This window comes from Lissotriton vulgaris, chromosome 8, assembly GCF_964263255.1.
Source record: "Lissotriton vulgaris chromosome 8, aLisVul1.2, whole genome shotgun sequence".
NCBI classification, from domain to species: Eukaryota; Metazoa; Chordata; class Amphibia; order Caudata; family Salamandridae; genus Lissotriton; species Lissotriton vulgaris.
Window position 1 is genome coordinate 1542299033 of NC_141696.1, and position 16664 is coordinate 1542315696.

The following is a 16664-nucleotide window of genomic DNA, read 5'->3' on the forward strand; positions in this document are numbered from 1 at the left end:
CTGAGGCAGCACAGAGCTGACAGGAGCAGGAGAAGGATTGCAGCTCCAGGAACAGGATGTGGTGGGACCCAATGGAAGGTAATTAAGCATTTGCAATGTATGGTTTTTGCAATATATGCATTTGCAAATATGCAAGTCATATATGGTTTGGGTTTAAATTGTTAATTGTGGATTGGTGTTTTGTAGATTGGATCTGTGTAGTGAAATAATGTGGCATGGTGTGCAGTGTAATTATGTGGATAGTAATTGTGTGGTATTGAGTGTACTGGAATTATGTGGCGTGGGATTGTGTGTCATGGTGTTGTATAGCGTTTTAGGACCCTAGTGTAATTTTCCTGATTCATGCCCTTAAAAAGGTATAAAGTACTGAGGCATAGAACTCATAACCATATTAAGACATAGCTCACATAGTCCTAATACAGCTTGGCTACTTCCACTAGTTCCGAAAATCTACAACGATTTCTTGGAAAAATCCGCCTTCAGCAGTCAGGGACTTCCCCCTGCATGAATATTGATTTATCCAAGAACTCATGGAGTTTTCAAAGAACTAAGTCTTTGATGACGTTATTATGTCCAACCTTACGTCAAACTCGGCACCTTCAAGGTATAAATATGCCCACACTTGCCCAAACAAACACACAGTAGTTTGGAACAGTTCGACTATCCACTTGCCAGACGCGCCCTGCTGCAGCAAGTTCCGAAGGAAGCTGACCCTTCCGCTGACTCACTGAGAGACGCTGTCCTTTCTCCAGCCAAGAAATCCAGCTCCAGTGTTTCCAGGCTACCCTTGCGGGGTGCTGGGAAATCGAGTCCTGAGAGAGAGATACCAGACCTCCTTCATTCTAAAACCAAGGTACGAAGCTGATTAAACCCTTAGAGAATTATTGGATTAGATTCTTGGCATAGAATACTGAAACTAAGCTACACCTCACATACTTCTTCCCTTGTACTAGACCTAGGTTAGGTACACCGGGGTAGGCGTATTTTAGAAAGCACCAGTTGAGTACTTTTAGTCATTATTTATCAATGTATGTATTTTATATATTTTATGGATTAGAAACCATATCAGGCTTTTACAGTATTATTTTATAATACTCTTCGTACTGTACGCATTGTACTTTACAACCAGTATTACGATTGTAGCAGTTAATTTCTTATGCTTGAGAAAGAAGACTGTTAAATAAATACGTTTTATTGAAAACCCCCGTCTTTCTATTTCTCTGCACCTCTGGTGAAACGAAGCATGCACGATTGACTGAGTGAAATAACTATCTATTGTTTCCGCGACTCTAGAGATACATTTCTTATTCTTGGGAAACAAAGTTGTCATGTTTAATGCGGGTATGCTCGACATACTGATGTGTCCAGTATTGCCCCTATAAACAGGCTGCGCTGAGAAGGCACCAGGTGAGATTTGGGTACATTTATCGAGAAACCCAATCTGAGCAACAGTCGAGTTGTTACTTGCAAGTAGCGCGAAACCAACTCTGGAGACTCCACTTTTAGAAGCCAGTCATCCAGGTAGGAGGAAAACAGGCACGCCGAACCTTCTGAGGTGAGCCGCTACCACTGCCATCACCTTTCTAAAGATTCGAGGTGCTGAAGTAAGACCGAATGGAAGGACCGCAAACTGGTAATGTTGCGATCCTACCATGAACCGGAGATACTTCTGATGCGACTTCAGGATGGGAAGATGAAAGTACGCATCCTGTAGATTGATGGACACCATCCAGTCTTCCTGTTGCAGGGCAAGAAGAACCTGTGCTCAGGTCAACATTTTGAACTTCTCCTGCATGAGGTAAAGGTTCAAAATCCTGAGGTCCAAGATTGGCCTCAAACGGCCATCCAGAAAACACCAGGAGTAGCAACCCTGACCTCTTTCCTACTCCTGAACCACCTCTATTGCACCTTTTTGAAGCAAAGCAAGTACCTCCTGCTGTAAAAGCAGTAACTGGTCCTCCGAGCACCCACCCTGATGAGGAGGGTAAGGAGGAGGAAACTCCAAGAAAGGGAGGGCGTACCCATTCTCTACAAGATTCAAGACCCAGCGATCGGTAGTGATCAATCTCCAATCTTGTAGAAAGTGGGACACCCGACCTCCCACCAGACCAACATGCTCTAGGATGGAGAATCTAGAGCTGCTTTCCTATTGAATCAACAGTGGCGGGCGGGGAGGTAGAGGAGTAGGAAGAGAATAGCTGACGATTTGCTCCCCTGAGGCCTCTTTTATTCCTTCCCCTGTACGATTTGTACAAGGGATTTTGCTGTTGTTGGCTCTGCTGAGACTGTCCACGAAAGGAAGCAGATCTCCCAAATCCTCGATATCTTTTATAGCCATAGCTTCTAGACTGCACCTGAAGCCCCAAAGATCTTGCAGTAGCTCTATTGTCTTCGAAACGCTGTAAGGCAGAATCCGCCTTCGAACCAAAGAGTTTTGAACCATCAAATAGAAGATCCAACAACGTGGCTTGAACATCAGCAGAAATAACCAAAGAACGGAGCCAAGCTTGCATCATTGTAGCTACAGATGATACCATAACATGAGCCACAGAATCAGCAGTATACATGCCTGATTGAATTACTTGACGTCCTGCTGCTTGTGAATCAGAAAGGACCTCCAAGAAGTTGGCACTGTCTTCCTCAGGTAGCTTAGGAGCCAGTTGAACAACAGAGTCCATTAATGCATGGATGTATCTACCCAAAAGGCATGTCACATCTGTAGACTGTAAAGCCATACTGGCAGAGGAGAAAACCTTTTTTGCTGCTTGTTCCATTTTCTTAGAATCTCTGTCACCCAAAATGGTTGGAAATGCACCAGAAGATTGCTTTGAACAAGATGCTTGAATCACCAAGCTCTCAGGCATTGGGTGAGACGACAAGAAAGCTGGATCACTAGGTGCAGGCCTGTATCTCCTTTATATTGATCTAGAGACAGCCGGAGCAGACAAAGGTTTCTGCCAAATCTTTAAAATTGGCTCTGTTAAAGCCTCTGTAAAAGGAAGCAGAGGTTCAGAAGATGAAGAAGGATTATTCAAAACCTCTGTAAGAATGTTAGACTTCACCTCAGCAGTTGGAAGTTTAAGACCCAACAAATCAGCAGCCTTTCTTATCACCACATGGTAAGGTGCAATGTCTTGAATCACATCACCAGAAGCAGAAGGCAGGTTATATTCAGGGGAAGTGTCAAGGCCACTGGCTTCCTGCAAACCTTCAAACTCATCCACAGATTCTGTAATTTCACCTTCCTCCTGCTCTTGCAGATACTCCTCCTCCTCAAGCAACCTTTGTGCCTCTCTGATTGATTGATTGATTGATTTTTCTATTTGTATAGCGCGCGATTGCCCAAGGGCGTCTTGGCGCTGAGAATTCCCACTGGTTCATTAAAGATGTATAATTAGAGCTGTCTAGCGAAGAGCCATGTTTTAACTTCCTTTCTGAAGGATTTCAGGGATGGACTGGTTTTTATGTCTAGCGGTAGTTGGTTCCATATTTTTGCCGTCTGTACCAGGAAGCTTCTACCGCCCCAGTTAGTTCTTCTGAATCTGGGTACCTTTATGAGTTTCATTTGCCCGGATCTTAAAAGTCTGTTTGGCTCATATAATTGCAGATGTGTTTTTAGGAATTTTGATCCAGTTCCATTTGTTGCTTTATATGCCAAGCATAGTGATTTAAATTGTATCCTGCTTGCTATTGGGAGCCAGTGCAAACTTTTTAGTTTATGGCTTACTTTTTCAAACTTTGGTATTTCCAGAATCAGCCTAGCTGCTGCGTTCTGCAGGCGTTGTAACTTAAGGAGGATTTTCTTCCTTGCTCCGGCATATAGGCCGTTTCCGTAGTCCAGTCTGGACAAGGCCAGTGCTGTTACCACTGTTTTGCGTGAGTCATACGGTATGTAAGGTAAAATCTTTTTAATCATTTTCAAGATGTACCAGAGTGATGAAGCTAGTTTGCTTGCTTGAGCGTCAAAAGCAAGGTTGGTGTCTAACATTATCCCTAGGTTTTTCACCTTTTCCGACGACTCTGGGCATCTTCCCATGTCTGTAGGCCACCATAGAGGGGACCATATGTTTGTGTCTCCTCCTAGTATCAAGACTTCCCTCTTATCGCCGTTTAATTTCAAGCAGTTCATTTTCATCCATTGGCTGATTTTTGTCATACAGCATTGGAATTTTTCTGCTGTGTCTTGTACCTCCTTACTTATTGACACCACAATTTGGGTGTCGTCGGCGTAGGATATAGGGGTGAAGCCGTTGTTCCTTATTATTTGAGCAAGTGGAGCTACATATAAATTAAAAAGAGTGGGGCTCATTGATGAGCCCTGTGGGACTCCGCATGGTAGGCTGAACAGATTAGATTTCGCTTCTCCTGACTCAACTGAGAAGGTTCTGTTCTTTAGGTACGAGGCTATAAGAGCACAGGTTGACTCATGTACGTTTGATGTTTTTAGCCGCGTTATGAGGATTTCGTGGCTGACCGTATCGAAGGCCGCTGATAAATCGAGTAATATCAGTGCGGCCTTCGATCCATTATCCATTATTTTCCTGAGTTCCTCCACTGCTGTAATTAGGGCTGTCTCCGTCCCGTGGTCTGCCCGGAAACCAAATTGCGAATGGTCCAACCAATCTCCGTCCATCAGATGTTGAGATAGCTGTTTATTTAACAGCTTCTCCAGAACTTTGGCCGCAAACGGGATCCTGGCTATAGGTCTATAGTTGTTGGGATTTTCACAGTCTAGATTGGGTTTCTTTAACAATGGCCTGATGGATATCATTTTCCAGTCATCTGGGAAGATGTTGGTGTTGATAATTTTGGAAAATAATTTTTCCAAGACTAGGCTTAGTTCTATGGAACAGACCTGCATAATTCGGGGTGGACAGGGATCCATTGGGCTACCTGAGTTGGTGGTGAGGATTTCTTTCTGGATCTGCTCAGCTGTAGGAAGTGTAAATCTAAAGGTTGATGTTTGGTCTTGTTGGGTTACTGAATTTATTGAGTGTGATATATCCTTTTCCATGGATTCGTTGTCTGATTTTTGAAGGAATCATATACTGATGAGACTTTATTAACGAAGAAGTCCCCTAGTATATTGCAGAAATCTGATGACAGTGTTTCTGGGTTATTGTTTTCGAACTTTGAAAGTTTTTTGACAGTGTCAAAAAGAGTTTTGCTGGAGTTTTTTGACTCATTAGTCTTATTGGTGAAGTATTTACTTTTTTCTTCTATTATCAGTTTTTTATAACTGTTTAAGGTAACTTTATATTCTTGTCTGAGGTGGGCGTCGTAATTAGTTCTCCATTTTTTCTCCGCTCTTCTACACGTTTGTTTTTGTGTTTTTAGAGCTTCTGAGAACCATGGTTGTGATGGGGTTTTGCTTTTCAAGGTTACCTTTTTTTGGGGAACATTCGAATTGACTGCTTTGTCTATCCACTCATTGAATTGTTTACAGGCTGTGTTACTATTGTCATCAAACGTGGGATGGGATATTTGGAGTTTTTCTATGAATGCCTGTTTGTCAATTTTAGACCAGTCACGATAGGTTACTTGCTTAATGATTTCCACTGGTCTTCCAGTGTCCTTTTTAACTTCCAGCGTAAATCTTACTAGTTTGTGATCTGTCCATGGAATAGGGAGGGTATCTATTTTATTTAGGTTCTGGCAAGATGTAAAAATACCGTCTAGCGTATGTCCAGCATTATGAGTTTCTGAGTTGACTTTCTGTTCCAGGTCGAAGTTTGCCATTGCATCAATAAATGCCGTTATCTTGGGGTCTGATTTTTTCTCTAGGTGTAAATTAAAATCACCTAGGATAGTGTAATCGGGACATGTCACACTAGATTCAAGAAAAGGGCTTAGCAAGTCGATTAGGGGGGTTTTTGCACTAGGTGGTCTATATATTAGTATTCCATTAAAAGTGTAGTTATTTGTAATCTTTATTTGGAAGGTTAATATTTCGCAATCTGAGGTGTTGCCTTTATCTGAGGTTTTAGTCCTAAAATCTTCTTTTGCTATGATCGCTAAACCTCCTCCTCGTTTTAATTTTCTGTCGACTCTGGAAAAAGTGTATCCATCCGGAATAGCTAAGGCTAGGTCGGCATCTGATGCTTCGTCTGCCCATGTTTCGGTGATAAATAATATATCAATTTTTTGTCCATCTATTAATTCTGATATTTGTATATTATGTTTGACCATTGATCTTGTGTTGATCAGACCGATTTTCAAAATATAGTTTATATATTTCGGTATCCCGGTGTTATCCACATTTTCGAGGGGAAGAAAGTCGAGTGTGAGTGGGCATGACAGACATTTTTTTCCTTCTTTGTGTGGCTCTATCTGGGAGCATGTAAAGGTAGGTCTCCAACTTCTTAGTTCCTGGCTTGAGTATTTCCGTAGGCCTTTCTTGAAGTCAGTTTGGCCAGGGGATATGGCCCTGGGCCCGGTCTCGGCGCGGACGAGCGCAGACGAGCTTGCCTTATGCGCGTTTCGGCGCGCATTCGTCGCGCCCGCCTCCTGGAGCAATGCTTAGGTAAAGGCGCGCCCGCTCTCCTGGAGCAATGCTTAGGTAAAGGCGTCGGTGGAGCTGCATGCGGCGCCGGTGAAAATAACAGCGGCATCGCTGTAGGAGCATCGGCCTCGACCCTCGACTTTGAACGATCTCGCTGCGGAGCCGACTCAGCTGCCGATGGCATCCATGGAGCCAGAGTAGAGGTCCTCAGCGCTGGGAAATGCAAAGTTGACGGCATAAAAGAAGCCTGGGGATAGTATTGCGGCACACCCAGGTTAAAAGCCAATGAACTCACGGGGCCTGAAGACGCGCTGTATGGAGTCGAGGCTCTGGCAAACGTGCCAAACATAGCATTTAAAAAATGCGATGAATCAGCCCCAGCAGCAGGAAAAGGAGGGTAAGGATCCGCACCTTCCTGACGGGGAGTCACCTGAGGCCGGACTGGAGCCAGCGGAGTCGGAGACGACGCCCGCACAGGTGAAGTCTCATGGACTGGAGAAGACTCACTAGGAGCCCGCGAAGTCGCAGGAGCCAGAGACTCTTCACGATGAGAAGAGACATCAATAGTTGGAGACATCGGCTTCGTAGATGATACTGGTGTCGCTTTAGGAGAAGGAGAAATGAAATCCTTTCTTCGAGATAAATCAACTGGAGTCTTCGACCTTGACCTCGAACTTGACTTCGACCGTGACCTCGTCTTCGACGTCAGGATTCTTGACTTCGAAGACCGATGGCGTGAGGCGTGCCTTTTCTTGGATCTCTTATGTTTCTTCGACCTCGAAGTGTGCGAAGACGAAGATTTCGCCCTCTTCCTACCTCTCTTCTCCTTCTTAGCCTTGGCCATGAGCAACTTGGTCTCCCAATCTTTGATTGCCTTCGAGTTAATTTTTCAACAGCTTCTGCACTCCTCGACGTTGTGGTCCGAAGAAAGGCACCAAAGACAGTCGTCATGCGGGTCCGTAATAGACATGTGCCCGCCACACTCTCTACATGCTTTAAAACCAGTTTTCCTCGAAGTAGCCATTTTCAAAAAGAAATAGATACAAAGATACACAGTTTTCTCTAAATGAAAATGGTGAGCCCTAGAACATCCGTTGGCGTCAATGGCGCGGAAAAAAGGGAATTGACATCATCACGACGACAAGGTCCTTTAGTGGCTCCGGTGACGTCACACGATGCCGCGTGCGGAGCCGGTCCATTGTGACGTCCTCATCGGCATGGAGAGAGCTAGGAAATAATTTCCCGCGGAATGCTGGCGTAGGGGGTATTCAAAAGGTGAGGTATCCACAGGCAAAAGTATCCATCGGAATTACAAGTATTAGGAAAGGAACAATGGGCTTTGTCATTGCTTTAAATGGCAAAGTCGAGTTAGCTGTTTTCCACTGCCCTTCCACTCTGCAGTGGCAGCCTGGGAGCCATATTGTATCTATGCTACACCCAGGGTGCCACAATCAGTGCTGCAGTCCCTGGGGTCACCCTCTAACTCACAGGCCCTGGGTACCTTGGGCCCATATACAAGGGGCTTACAAGTAATTTAGCTTATTCCAATTGTGTGCAAGCCAATCAGAAATACTAATTTTTAGGGTCTGGTTAGGAGGCCTCAGTGCCCTCCCTGAGTCAAAAAACCAGCAGCATCTGTTCAAACCTTTAAGGGTGACTACATAAAAAGAGGCATTTCTTTACAGAAACACTGATTTCTCTGACCTTTGAAGATGGGCAATGACCAGTGCCTTCCTTATGGTAACACCTGAGGTAAAGTATATGGGAGTGTGTAGGAAGCTTGCTATGTATGCAGTTTACCAATGTAGGGGTACACATCAAATAGTCCAGACAACCCTTATTGGTTTACATGGGCCTACTTAAATAATCTTTACTGCTCTCTTTGTGGTGGTGTGGTTGAGCAGCTTAGGCTTATCAAAGAGGAATGTTAGGCATTTGTTGCACATACAGAATTAATAAAAGGTACACACACTTTACTTTCAGAGTTATTGATTTTACAAGAAAACAGTAAAATGGTTCTCTAATGCAGTGGCAGCTGGTGACATTTGAAAGTGGTGGGCATAAAATTAGTGGTGGAGCACACCGCCTTTTGACATGCGACAAACAACCGTAATCAGGGTTCAGCGGGCCCTCAAGCCTTTAAGTAGCGGTTCCACTGCACCCGCTGCAGCAGTGACAGCTACGCCCCTGGTCTACCTGGCGAAATCGATGCAGACCTGGGGCGGTATTTTTGTATTCCATAATCATTAAATGCAAACTCTCCTTTGCGCATGAGCCTGCATTACCACAGCCCTCAGAATAGTTATTTCATTCAACCAGCTCACAGGTTAACAGCGCTTCTGACCAGAGTTTATGGTGTCGAAACCTAAAAAAGAGTGTAATATTTCATGATGTCATTACCCTTTCATTACTGGCTGGGAAACCTTTGCTTTTAGTATATTGTGTTGGAAGAAATGTGTAAAATGCACCATATATCACTATTTGTTTTACAAAACCGTATATTGAGGAAAATCTTTATAACCCATCCTCTTTTCATAAATAGGTAAATGCTTAGAATGTGTCAAAGATCAAAGCAGGGATAAAATGAGGTTGATTGCTATGTAATAACTAAGCATGGGCGTTATATCCGTTCTGTTTGCGGAATTTGCAGATTTTCTGCAATTTCGCGGTCCGCGAATCTCACGAAATTGCAGAAAAATCCGCGAAATCTCGTGCGGGACAGATTTTCAAAAACTGAAGTACATGAAGCACTTACAGGGTTACAACAGGTGCCCAAGTTGAAGCTAATTTCTTTGTAACCATTTAAAAAATGGTTACAAAGAAATTAACTTCAACTTGGGCACCTGCTGTAACCCTGTAAGTGCTTCCTGAGCGGCGCCTCCAGAGTTGTTGCCTACTTGCAACTATTCTCTGACCCTGCTCTGACCCTCGAAGCAGGGTCAGAGAATAGTCACAAGTATGGCACAATGTTCCAGGCTGTCACAAAAATTAAACCACAGTAGGAAGCACTTACAGATAAGGAAGCAGGTGCCGGAATTGTGTTCAAATTCAGTAACACATTAACCAGCCCCCGGGTGAGGCTGGGCAGGTGTGCTTTCTCCCCATAATCTACAGTGGTGAACCAGAGGGTTCTGTGATGAACCAGAAGGTGCAGTTGTGAACCAGAGGGTGCTGTGATGAACCAGAGGGTGGCAGTGGTGAACCAGAGGGTGGCAGTGGTGGACCATAGGGTGCTGTGATGAACCAGAGGGTGGCAGTGATGAACCAGAGGGTGGCAGTGATGAACCAGAGGGTGACAGTGATGAACCAGAGGGTGGCAGTGGTGAACCAGAGTGTGTCAGTGGTGAACCAGAGGGTGGCAGTGGTGAACTAGAGGGTGCTGTGATGAACCAGAGGGTGGCAGTGATAAACCAGAGGGTGACAGTGATGAACCAGAGGGTGGCAGTGGTGAACCAGAGGGTGGCAGTGGTGAACCAGAGGGTGACAGTGATGAACCAGAGGGTGGCAGTGATGAACCAGAGGGTGGCAGTGGTGAACCAGAGGGTGGCAGTGATGAACCAGAGGGTGGAAGTGATGACCCTGATGGTGGCAGGGGTGAACCAGAGGGTGGCAGTGGTGAACCAGAGGGTGCTGTGATGAACCAGAGGGTGGCAGTGGTGAACCAGAGGGTGGCAGTGGTGAACCAGAGGGTGGCAGTGATGAACCAGAGGGTGGCAGTGATGAACCAGAGGGTGGCAGTGATGAACCAGAGGGCGGCAGGGGTGAACCAGAGGGTGGCAGTGGGGAACCAGAGGGTGGCAGTGGTGAACCAGAGGGTTGCAGTGATGAACCAGAGGGTGGCAGTGGTGAACCAGAGGGTGCTGTGATGAACCAGAGGGTGGCAGTGATGAACCAGAGGGTGGCAGTGGTGAACCAGAGGGAGCTGTGATGAACCAGAGGATGGCAGTGATCAACCAGAGGGTGGCAGTGGTGAAACAGAGGGTGGCAGTGATGAACCAGAGTGCGGCAGGGGTGAACCAGAGGGTTGCTGTGATGAACCAGAGGGTGCTGTGATGAACCAGAGGGTGGCAGTGGTGAACCAGAGGGTGCTGTGATGAACCAGAGGGTGGCAGTGATGAACCAGAGGGTGGCAGTGGTGAACCAGAGGGAGCTGTGATGAACCAGAGGATGGCAGTGATCAACCAGAGGGTGGCAGTGGTGAATCAGAGGGTGGCAGTGATGAACCAGAGTGTGGCAGTGATGAACCAGAGGGTGGCACTGGTGAACTAGAGGGTGCTGCGATGAACCAGAGGGTGGCAGTGATGAACCAGAGGGTGACAGTGATGATCCAGAGGGTTGCAGTGGCGAACCAGAGGGTGGCAGTGATGAACCAGAGGGTGGCAGTGATGATCCAGAGAGTGGCAGTGGCGAACCAGAGGGTGGCAGTGATGAACCAAAGGGTGGCAGTGATGAACCAGAGGGTGGCGGTGGTGAACCAGAGGGTGGCAGTGGTGAACCAGAGGGTGCTGTGATGAACCAGAGGGTGGCAGCGATGAACCAGAGGGTGACAGTGATGAACCAGAGGGTGGCAGTGGTGAACCAGAGGGTGGCAGTGATGAACCAGAGGGTGACAGTGGTGAATCAGAGGGTGGCAGTGGTGAACAAGAGGGTGGCAGTGATGAACCAGAGGGTGGCAGTGGTGAACCAGAGAGTGGCAGTGATGAAACAGAGGGTGGCAGTGATGAACCAGAGGGTGGTGCTGCTAAACTGCCCGGGAGCCCTGTGGGTGTGAGCCCCCACGCTACCGAGCTGCCCAGGGGTTGTGAGCCCATGCGCTACTGAACTGCCCATGGTCCCAGTGGGTGTGAGCCCACGTGCTGCTGAACTGCCCCGCAGCCCTCTCAGTGTGAAAATCATTTGTGCTCAATTGCCTGGGAGCCCTCTGGGTGTGAGCACACATTGTGCTAAGTGCCCCCCTGGCCCCAGTACATATATGCCCATACCGCACAGCACCATTATGCTCTTGCACCATGAAGTTTGGTGCCTGGATGCTCCTGATCCGTGTAGGTGGTACCACCGTCTGGTGCAGTCAAAATGTAAAGTCATAACTTGCTACACTGCACCAATAAACACGTGCCCCCCCTGGCACCGGTATGCGCATGTACCAGGCGTGGAGCAACCGCATGCCACTGCACCCTACTGCCCAGTGCCAGCATATGTCTGTACGGGGCAGTTTAGTATGAGATGGGACATTGTCCAGCAGCAGCAGCAGCTGCATGCGCCTGAACCCTCTGCGCAAGATCAGAATGGCTTTGTACCAACACGCGCAGCAGAGCTATCTTGGACATCTGAAGGATTCTGGGGTCCTGTGCCAAACGTATTTTTGCATCCATGAGTTTCCCGAGCACCATCCCTGTGTAGCTCCTGTGACCAGGAGGCTGCTTTCTCCTCATCTGCTGCTCTGCTTGGTCTCTGACCCTTTATAAACAAGATGCATGTGAACTTGCATAAAAGCCCCACCCGTTTGGCCCCGTCCACCACACACTAGCAGTATGAAAAGTCTTCCCGCCCGTCCCCACTATAATGGCCAGCTCACTCAAGGGACCTCAGCGCCTTTTGGTGCGCTGGCAAAGTTACAGGCACACGTGGTCACATATTTGTGCAAATGGCACAAAAATCCACGAGTTCGCGAGAAATTTTGCGAACTCGTGGACTTTTTTGCCATTTCGCACAAATTCGCGGACCGCGAATTCGCAAAATTCGCCCATACTTAGTAATAACGCCTGCCTTATCCTGGCATACCTGCTCTCCCCAGGGGCTCTCCTTATAATGACTGACAGAACACAGGGGTCGATTAGGATAGCAGACGGACAAAGTCCGTCCGCCATCCTGTCTGGGGCAAGTACCGTCCGCCACAAGGGCGGAGGAACTATGTCCTAAATTAGGATGCACCCGCCACAGTGGCGGGTGCATCCCGCATTTTTAACATTGCGGCGGACGGTGCTTAAAGCACCATCCACCGCAATGTCAAAAGTGCATGTTGTGCGTTTCACAGCACAACATGACAGGCACGGCACGGTGCCTGCCATGTTGTACTGTGAAACGCAGGGGGGTACCATAGGTACCCCCCATGTGCACCCCCCACCCCCCCTTCACCCTAGGGGCCCGCAACGGGCCCCAAAGCAAGAACCGTATGCCTTTTTGTGGCGACATTGCCGCCACGCACAGCCCATCCTAATATTGCTGGCGGTGTCTGATAGACACGCCCACCATATTAGACCTTTTCTGCCGTGGAAAAGCGGCAGACGGTCTTCCCGTCCACAATGGTCCCCCCGCCAATGTAATATGGTGGGGGGGGGGGAAATAGGTGGCGGATGGGCAAGGATGGCGGACGGATCACCACCGCCTGCATGGCGGTGGCGATCTGTCCCCCATCCTAATCAGCCCCACAGTTAGGAGTCCTTTAAAGTGGCGTCTCCTCTAATGAGAATTCCCCTGCATGAGGGCTCCTGGAAATGTTCTGTCTGCCGCGGTTAGCGCTCATCAAGCTGCTTGTGTTCAAGTGAACAGCAGGCTTCCTGTAATAACTACAGTTTGGGGAAGCAGTTATTCATTTCACAAATATAAGAACTTGTCGATGTCGAAACCTTAATGTTAATAAATTAAAGAACTGGCTAAGGGGCTTGCATTGTCTTAAATAAAGAGCAGAATGATGACAAGTGAGAGGATAAGATTATCTCGAGGAAGGGAGGAAAAGGAAGAGAATTAATAGATATGGGCGTGTATATTGGATGGGATGATTTGATTGCTCGACCAAAAATAAATAATAATAATGAACTCACCGGGACCCAAAGAAAGAAGGAGAACCCTCTGCACGTGTAGGGCACGCTGGATATCAGTGCTGTCTGTGGTGAGGCTCCCCTGGCGCGGAAGCGCAGAGCCAAAGCTTTCCATCCAAATGCGCTGACTCGGTTAATGTTTCGAGAAATGGGCGTTGTTAACCAAGAATTGGCTCACCAGAGCCCGCAAATGACCAACACTGCTCTGAACCTGCGGCAGCGTTTCAGGTGCCTCGCTAGGGCTAGGAAGTGGAATATGGAATATAAATGCAATGCAATATGGGCACGTGCTGCTTAACGCACAAGTTACTACTTGTGTAACGATATATCTGTAAGAGACATTAGTTAGTGATAGATTCCTTACCTTAGAATATCCCCAGGCGTCAGACTGGATCCGGAAACTTTTGCGTAGCAGTACCCTTGCGCGTCGGTAGGCGTCGTCTGCGGCTCTGCGTCCGTCGTCGGCGTCGTGGGCGCCGTGATGACGTCGTCGGAGTATATAGACGCCGCCTCCGCGTGCTGACGTCAGTTCTTAGCCACAACTTTTCCGCGCCAGAAGCGCAGAGCCATGACAAAAACCAACACTGGTGCCATGAAACTAGGGCCCTGAAAGGGGATGACCTTAACCCTAGATATCGGTTCGCAGAACGGGGAGGATGGGTGGGTCGGTAAGGAATCTATCACTAACTAATGTCTCTTACAGATATATTGTTACACAAGTAGTAACTTGTGCATCTGAAAGAGACACGTTAGTGATAGATTCCTTACCTTAGAATAGATACCCCAGCAATACCATCCCCGTGGTGGTGGGTCTGCGAACCAATAATCACACCAGAAAGTCCTGGAGGACGGAACGGCCGAAGTAGCCGTCCCTCCGGACTTGACTGTCCAGGCAATAGTGTCTTGCAAACGTGTGCAGCGAGGCCCACGTAGCCGCCTGGCAAATGTCCTGCAAGGGCACACCTCGGCCCAAGGCAGTTGTAGTGGCCGTGGCTCGAGTGGAATGAGCCCTCAGCCCAACAGGGGGTTCCTTCTTAGCCAAGGAGTAACACGCCTGGATGCACAAGATAATCCACCGAGAGATGGTCCGCTTGTGCACCGCTTTCCCTTTCTTAGCGCCCGCGTACCCAACAAAGAGTTGATCATCCACCCGGAACTGTCGTGTGCGATTCAGATAAAATGAGAGCGCACGTTTTGGGTCCAGACGATGGAGCCGCTCCTCCTCTCTCGAGGGGTGCGGAGGTGGAAAGAAGGTGGGCAATGTGATGGATTGCCCAATGTTAAAGGCCGTGACTATCTTGGGTAGGAAGGAGGGCCTTGTCCGTAACACAACCTTGTCCGGATGGACTGAAAGGAAAGGAGGCTTACAAGACAGTGCCTGGAGCTCACTCACTCTCCTGGCAGAGGTGATGGCTACCAGGAAGGCAGTCTTCAAAGAAAGAAGGCGAAGAGGACAGTTGTGAAGTGACTCAAAGGGAGCGCACATCAGAAATGTAAGAACCAGGTTCAAGTCCCACTGAGGCATCACAAAAGGAACAGGAGGGAACATATGAGTGATGCCTTTCAGGAATCGATTAACGATAGGGGACTTGAACAAAGAAGGTTGGTCAGGCAGCCTCAGAAAGGCTGAAAGAGCTGAAAGGTAGCCCTTGATAGTGCCCAGAGCAGAGCCCTGCTGGGCAAGAGAGAGAAGAGAGAGGAGAACCTCCGAAAGAGGGGCATTAAGGGGATCCACAGCCTTTGCTCTGCACCGTGCCACAAATCTGTTCCACCTGCAGGCGTATACCGACTTAGTGGAGGGACGCCTGGCTGCCAGAATGATGTTGCAAACTTCAGGAGGCAAGTCAAATGGCCTCAACTGTCGCCGCTCAATCTCCAAGCATGGAGGTGGAGACTGGACAGGTTCGGGTGGAGGACCGTCCCCTGCTGCTGCGACAGAAGGTCCTCCTGAAGAGGCAGACGAACCAGGGGATCGACTGACATACTGAGTAGCTCGGGATACCAGTACCTTTGTGCCCAGTCCGGGGCCACAAGGATGACTTGTGCCCGGTCGCGCTTGATCTTCTTCAGAACTCTGGGCAGAAGTGGTATAGGCGGAAAGGCGTACAACAGACCGCAGCTCCACTCGCGACGAAAAGCGTCTCCGAGCGAGTGCCGCCTTGGAAATTCCAACGCGCAGAACTGATGACATTGCACGTTCTCTTCGGTGGCGAATAGATCTAACCAAGGCTCTCCCCACTGCAGAAAGAGACCTTGCGCCACGTCCGAGTTCAGACGCCATTCGTGATCCATCGAGCACCGTCGGCTGAGTTTGTCCGCCCTGGCGTTCAGAGAACCTGCCAGGTGTTGAACCATCAGAGTCACGCCCTGATGTTCCAGCCATTGCCAGAGGCGCAGAGCCTCCTGGCAGAGGGTCCACGACCCCACCCCACCCTGTTTGTTGCAATACCACATGGCAGTGGTGTTGTCCGTGAACACCTGCACTGCACTCCCTCGGACAGACGGGAGGAATGCCTTCAGTGCCAGACGAATCGCCCGCAGCTCCAACATGTTGATATTGAGCCGGGACTCCGCCGGAGACCAGAGACCTCTGATCTCCGGCTCTCCCAAGTGGCCTCCCCAGCCCTGGAGGGACGCGTCCGTCACAACTACGTGCTCCGGTTGGGGAAGGGAGAGGGATCTGCCGTGGACCCAATCGCGGTCCGTGAGCCACCACTGCAGCTGTCTCGCAGTGCCCTCCGAGATCAGGACATGGTCGGACAGGTTGCCCTGATGCTGGGCCCACTGAAACTTCAGGTCCCACTGCAGAGCCCGCATCCGCCACCTTGTGTGATGCACCAGAAGGATGCAGGAGGCCATCAGCCCCAGAAGCCGCAGCGTCAACCTGACCGAAACTCGGGATAAAGGCCCGAAGATCGGAATCAGAGCCTGAATATCCCGAACCCGCTGTTCGGGCGGGTAAACCCGAAACTGCGCCGAGTCGAGAACCGCTCCGATGAAAAGGAGCTTCTGAGAGGGGCACAGGTGTGATTTCGGCACATTGATGGAAAATCCCAGCCGGTGCAGGAGATCCGCCATAGTCTGGAGGTGGCTGACGACTGTCTGGGGCGAGCCCGCCTTCAACAACCAGTCGTCTAGGTAGGGGAAGACTGACACCCCTAACCTGCGCAGATGAGCTGCGACCACCGCCATCACCTTCGTGAACACCCGTGGGGCGCTGGTAAGGCCGAAGGGGAGCACGGTAAACTGAAAGTGCTCGTGGACTACCGTGAACCGCAGGTAACGCCGGTGGGCAAGTCCAACTCTACCATCCAGTCTCCTGGGTCTAGGGCAGCTAAGACCTG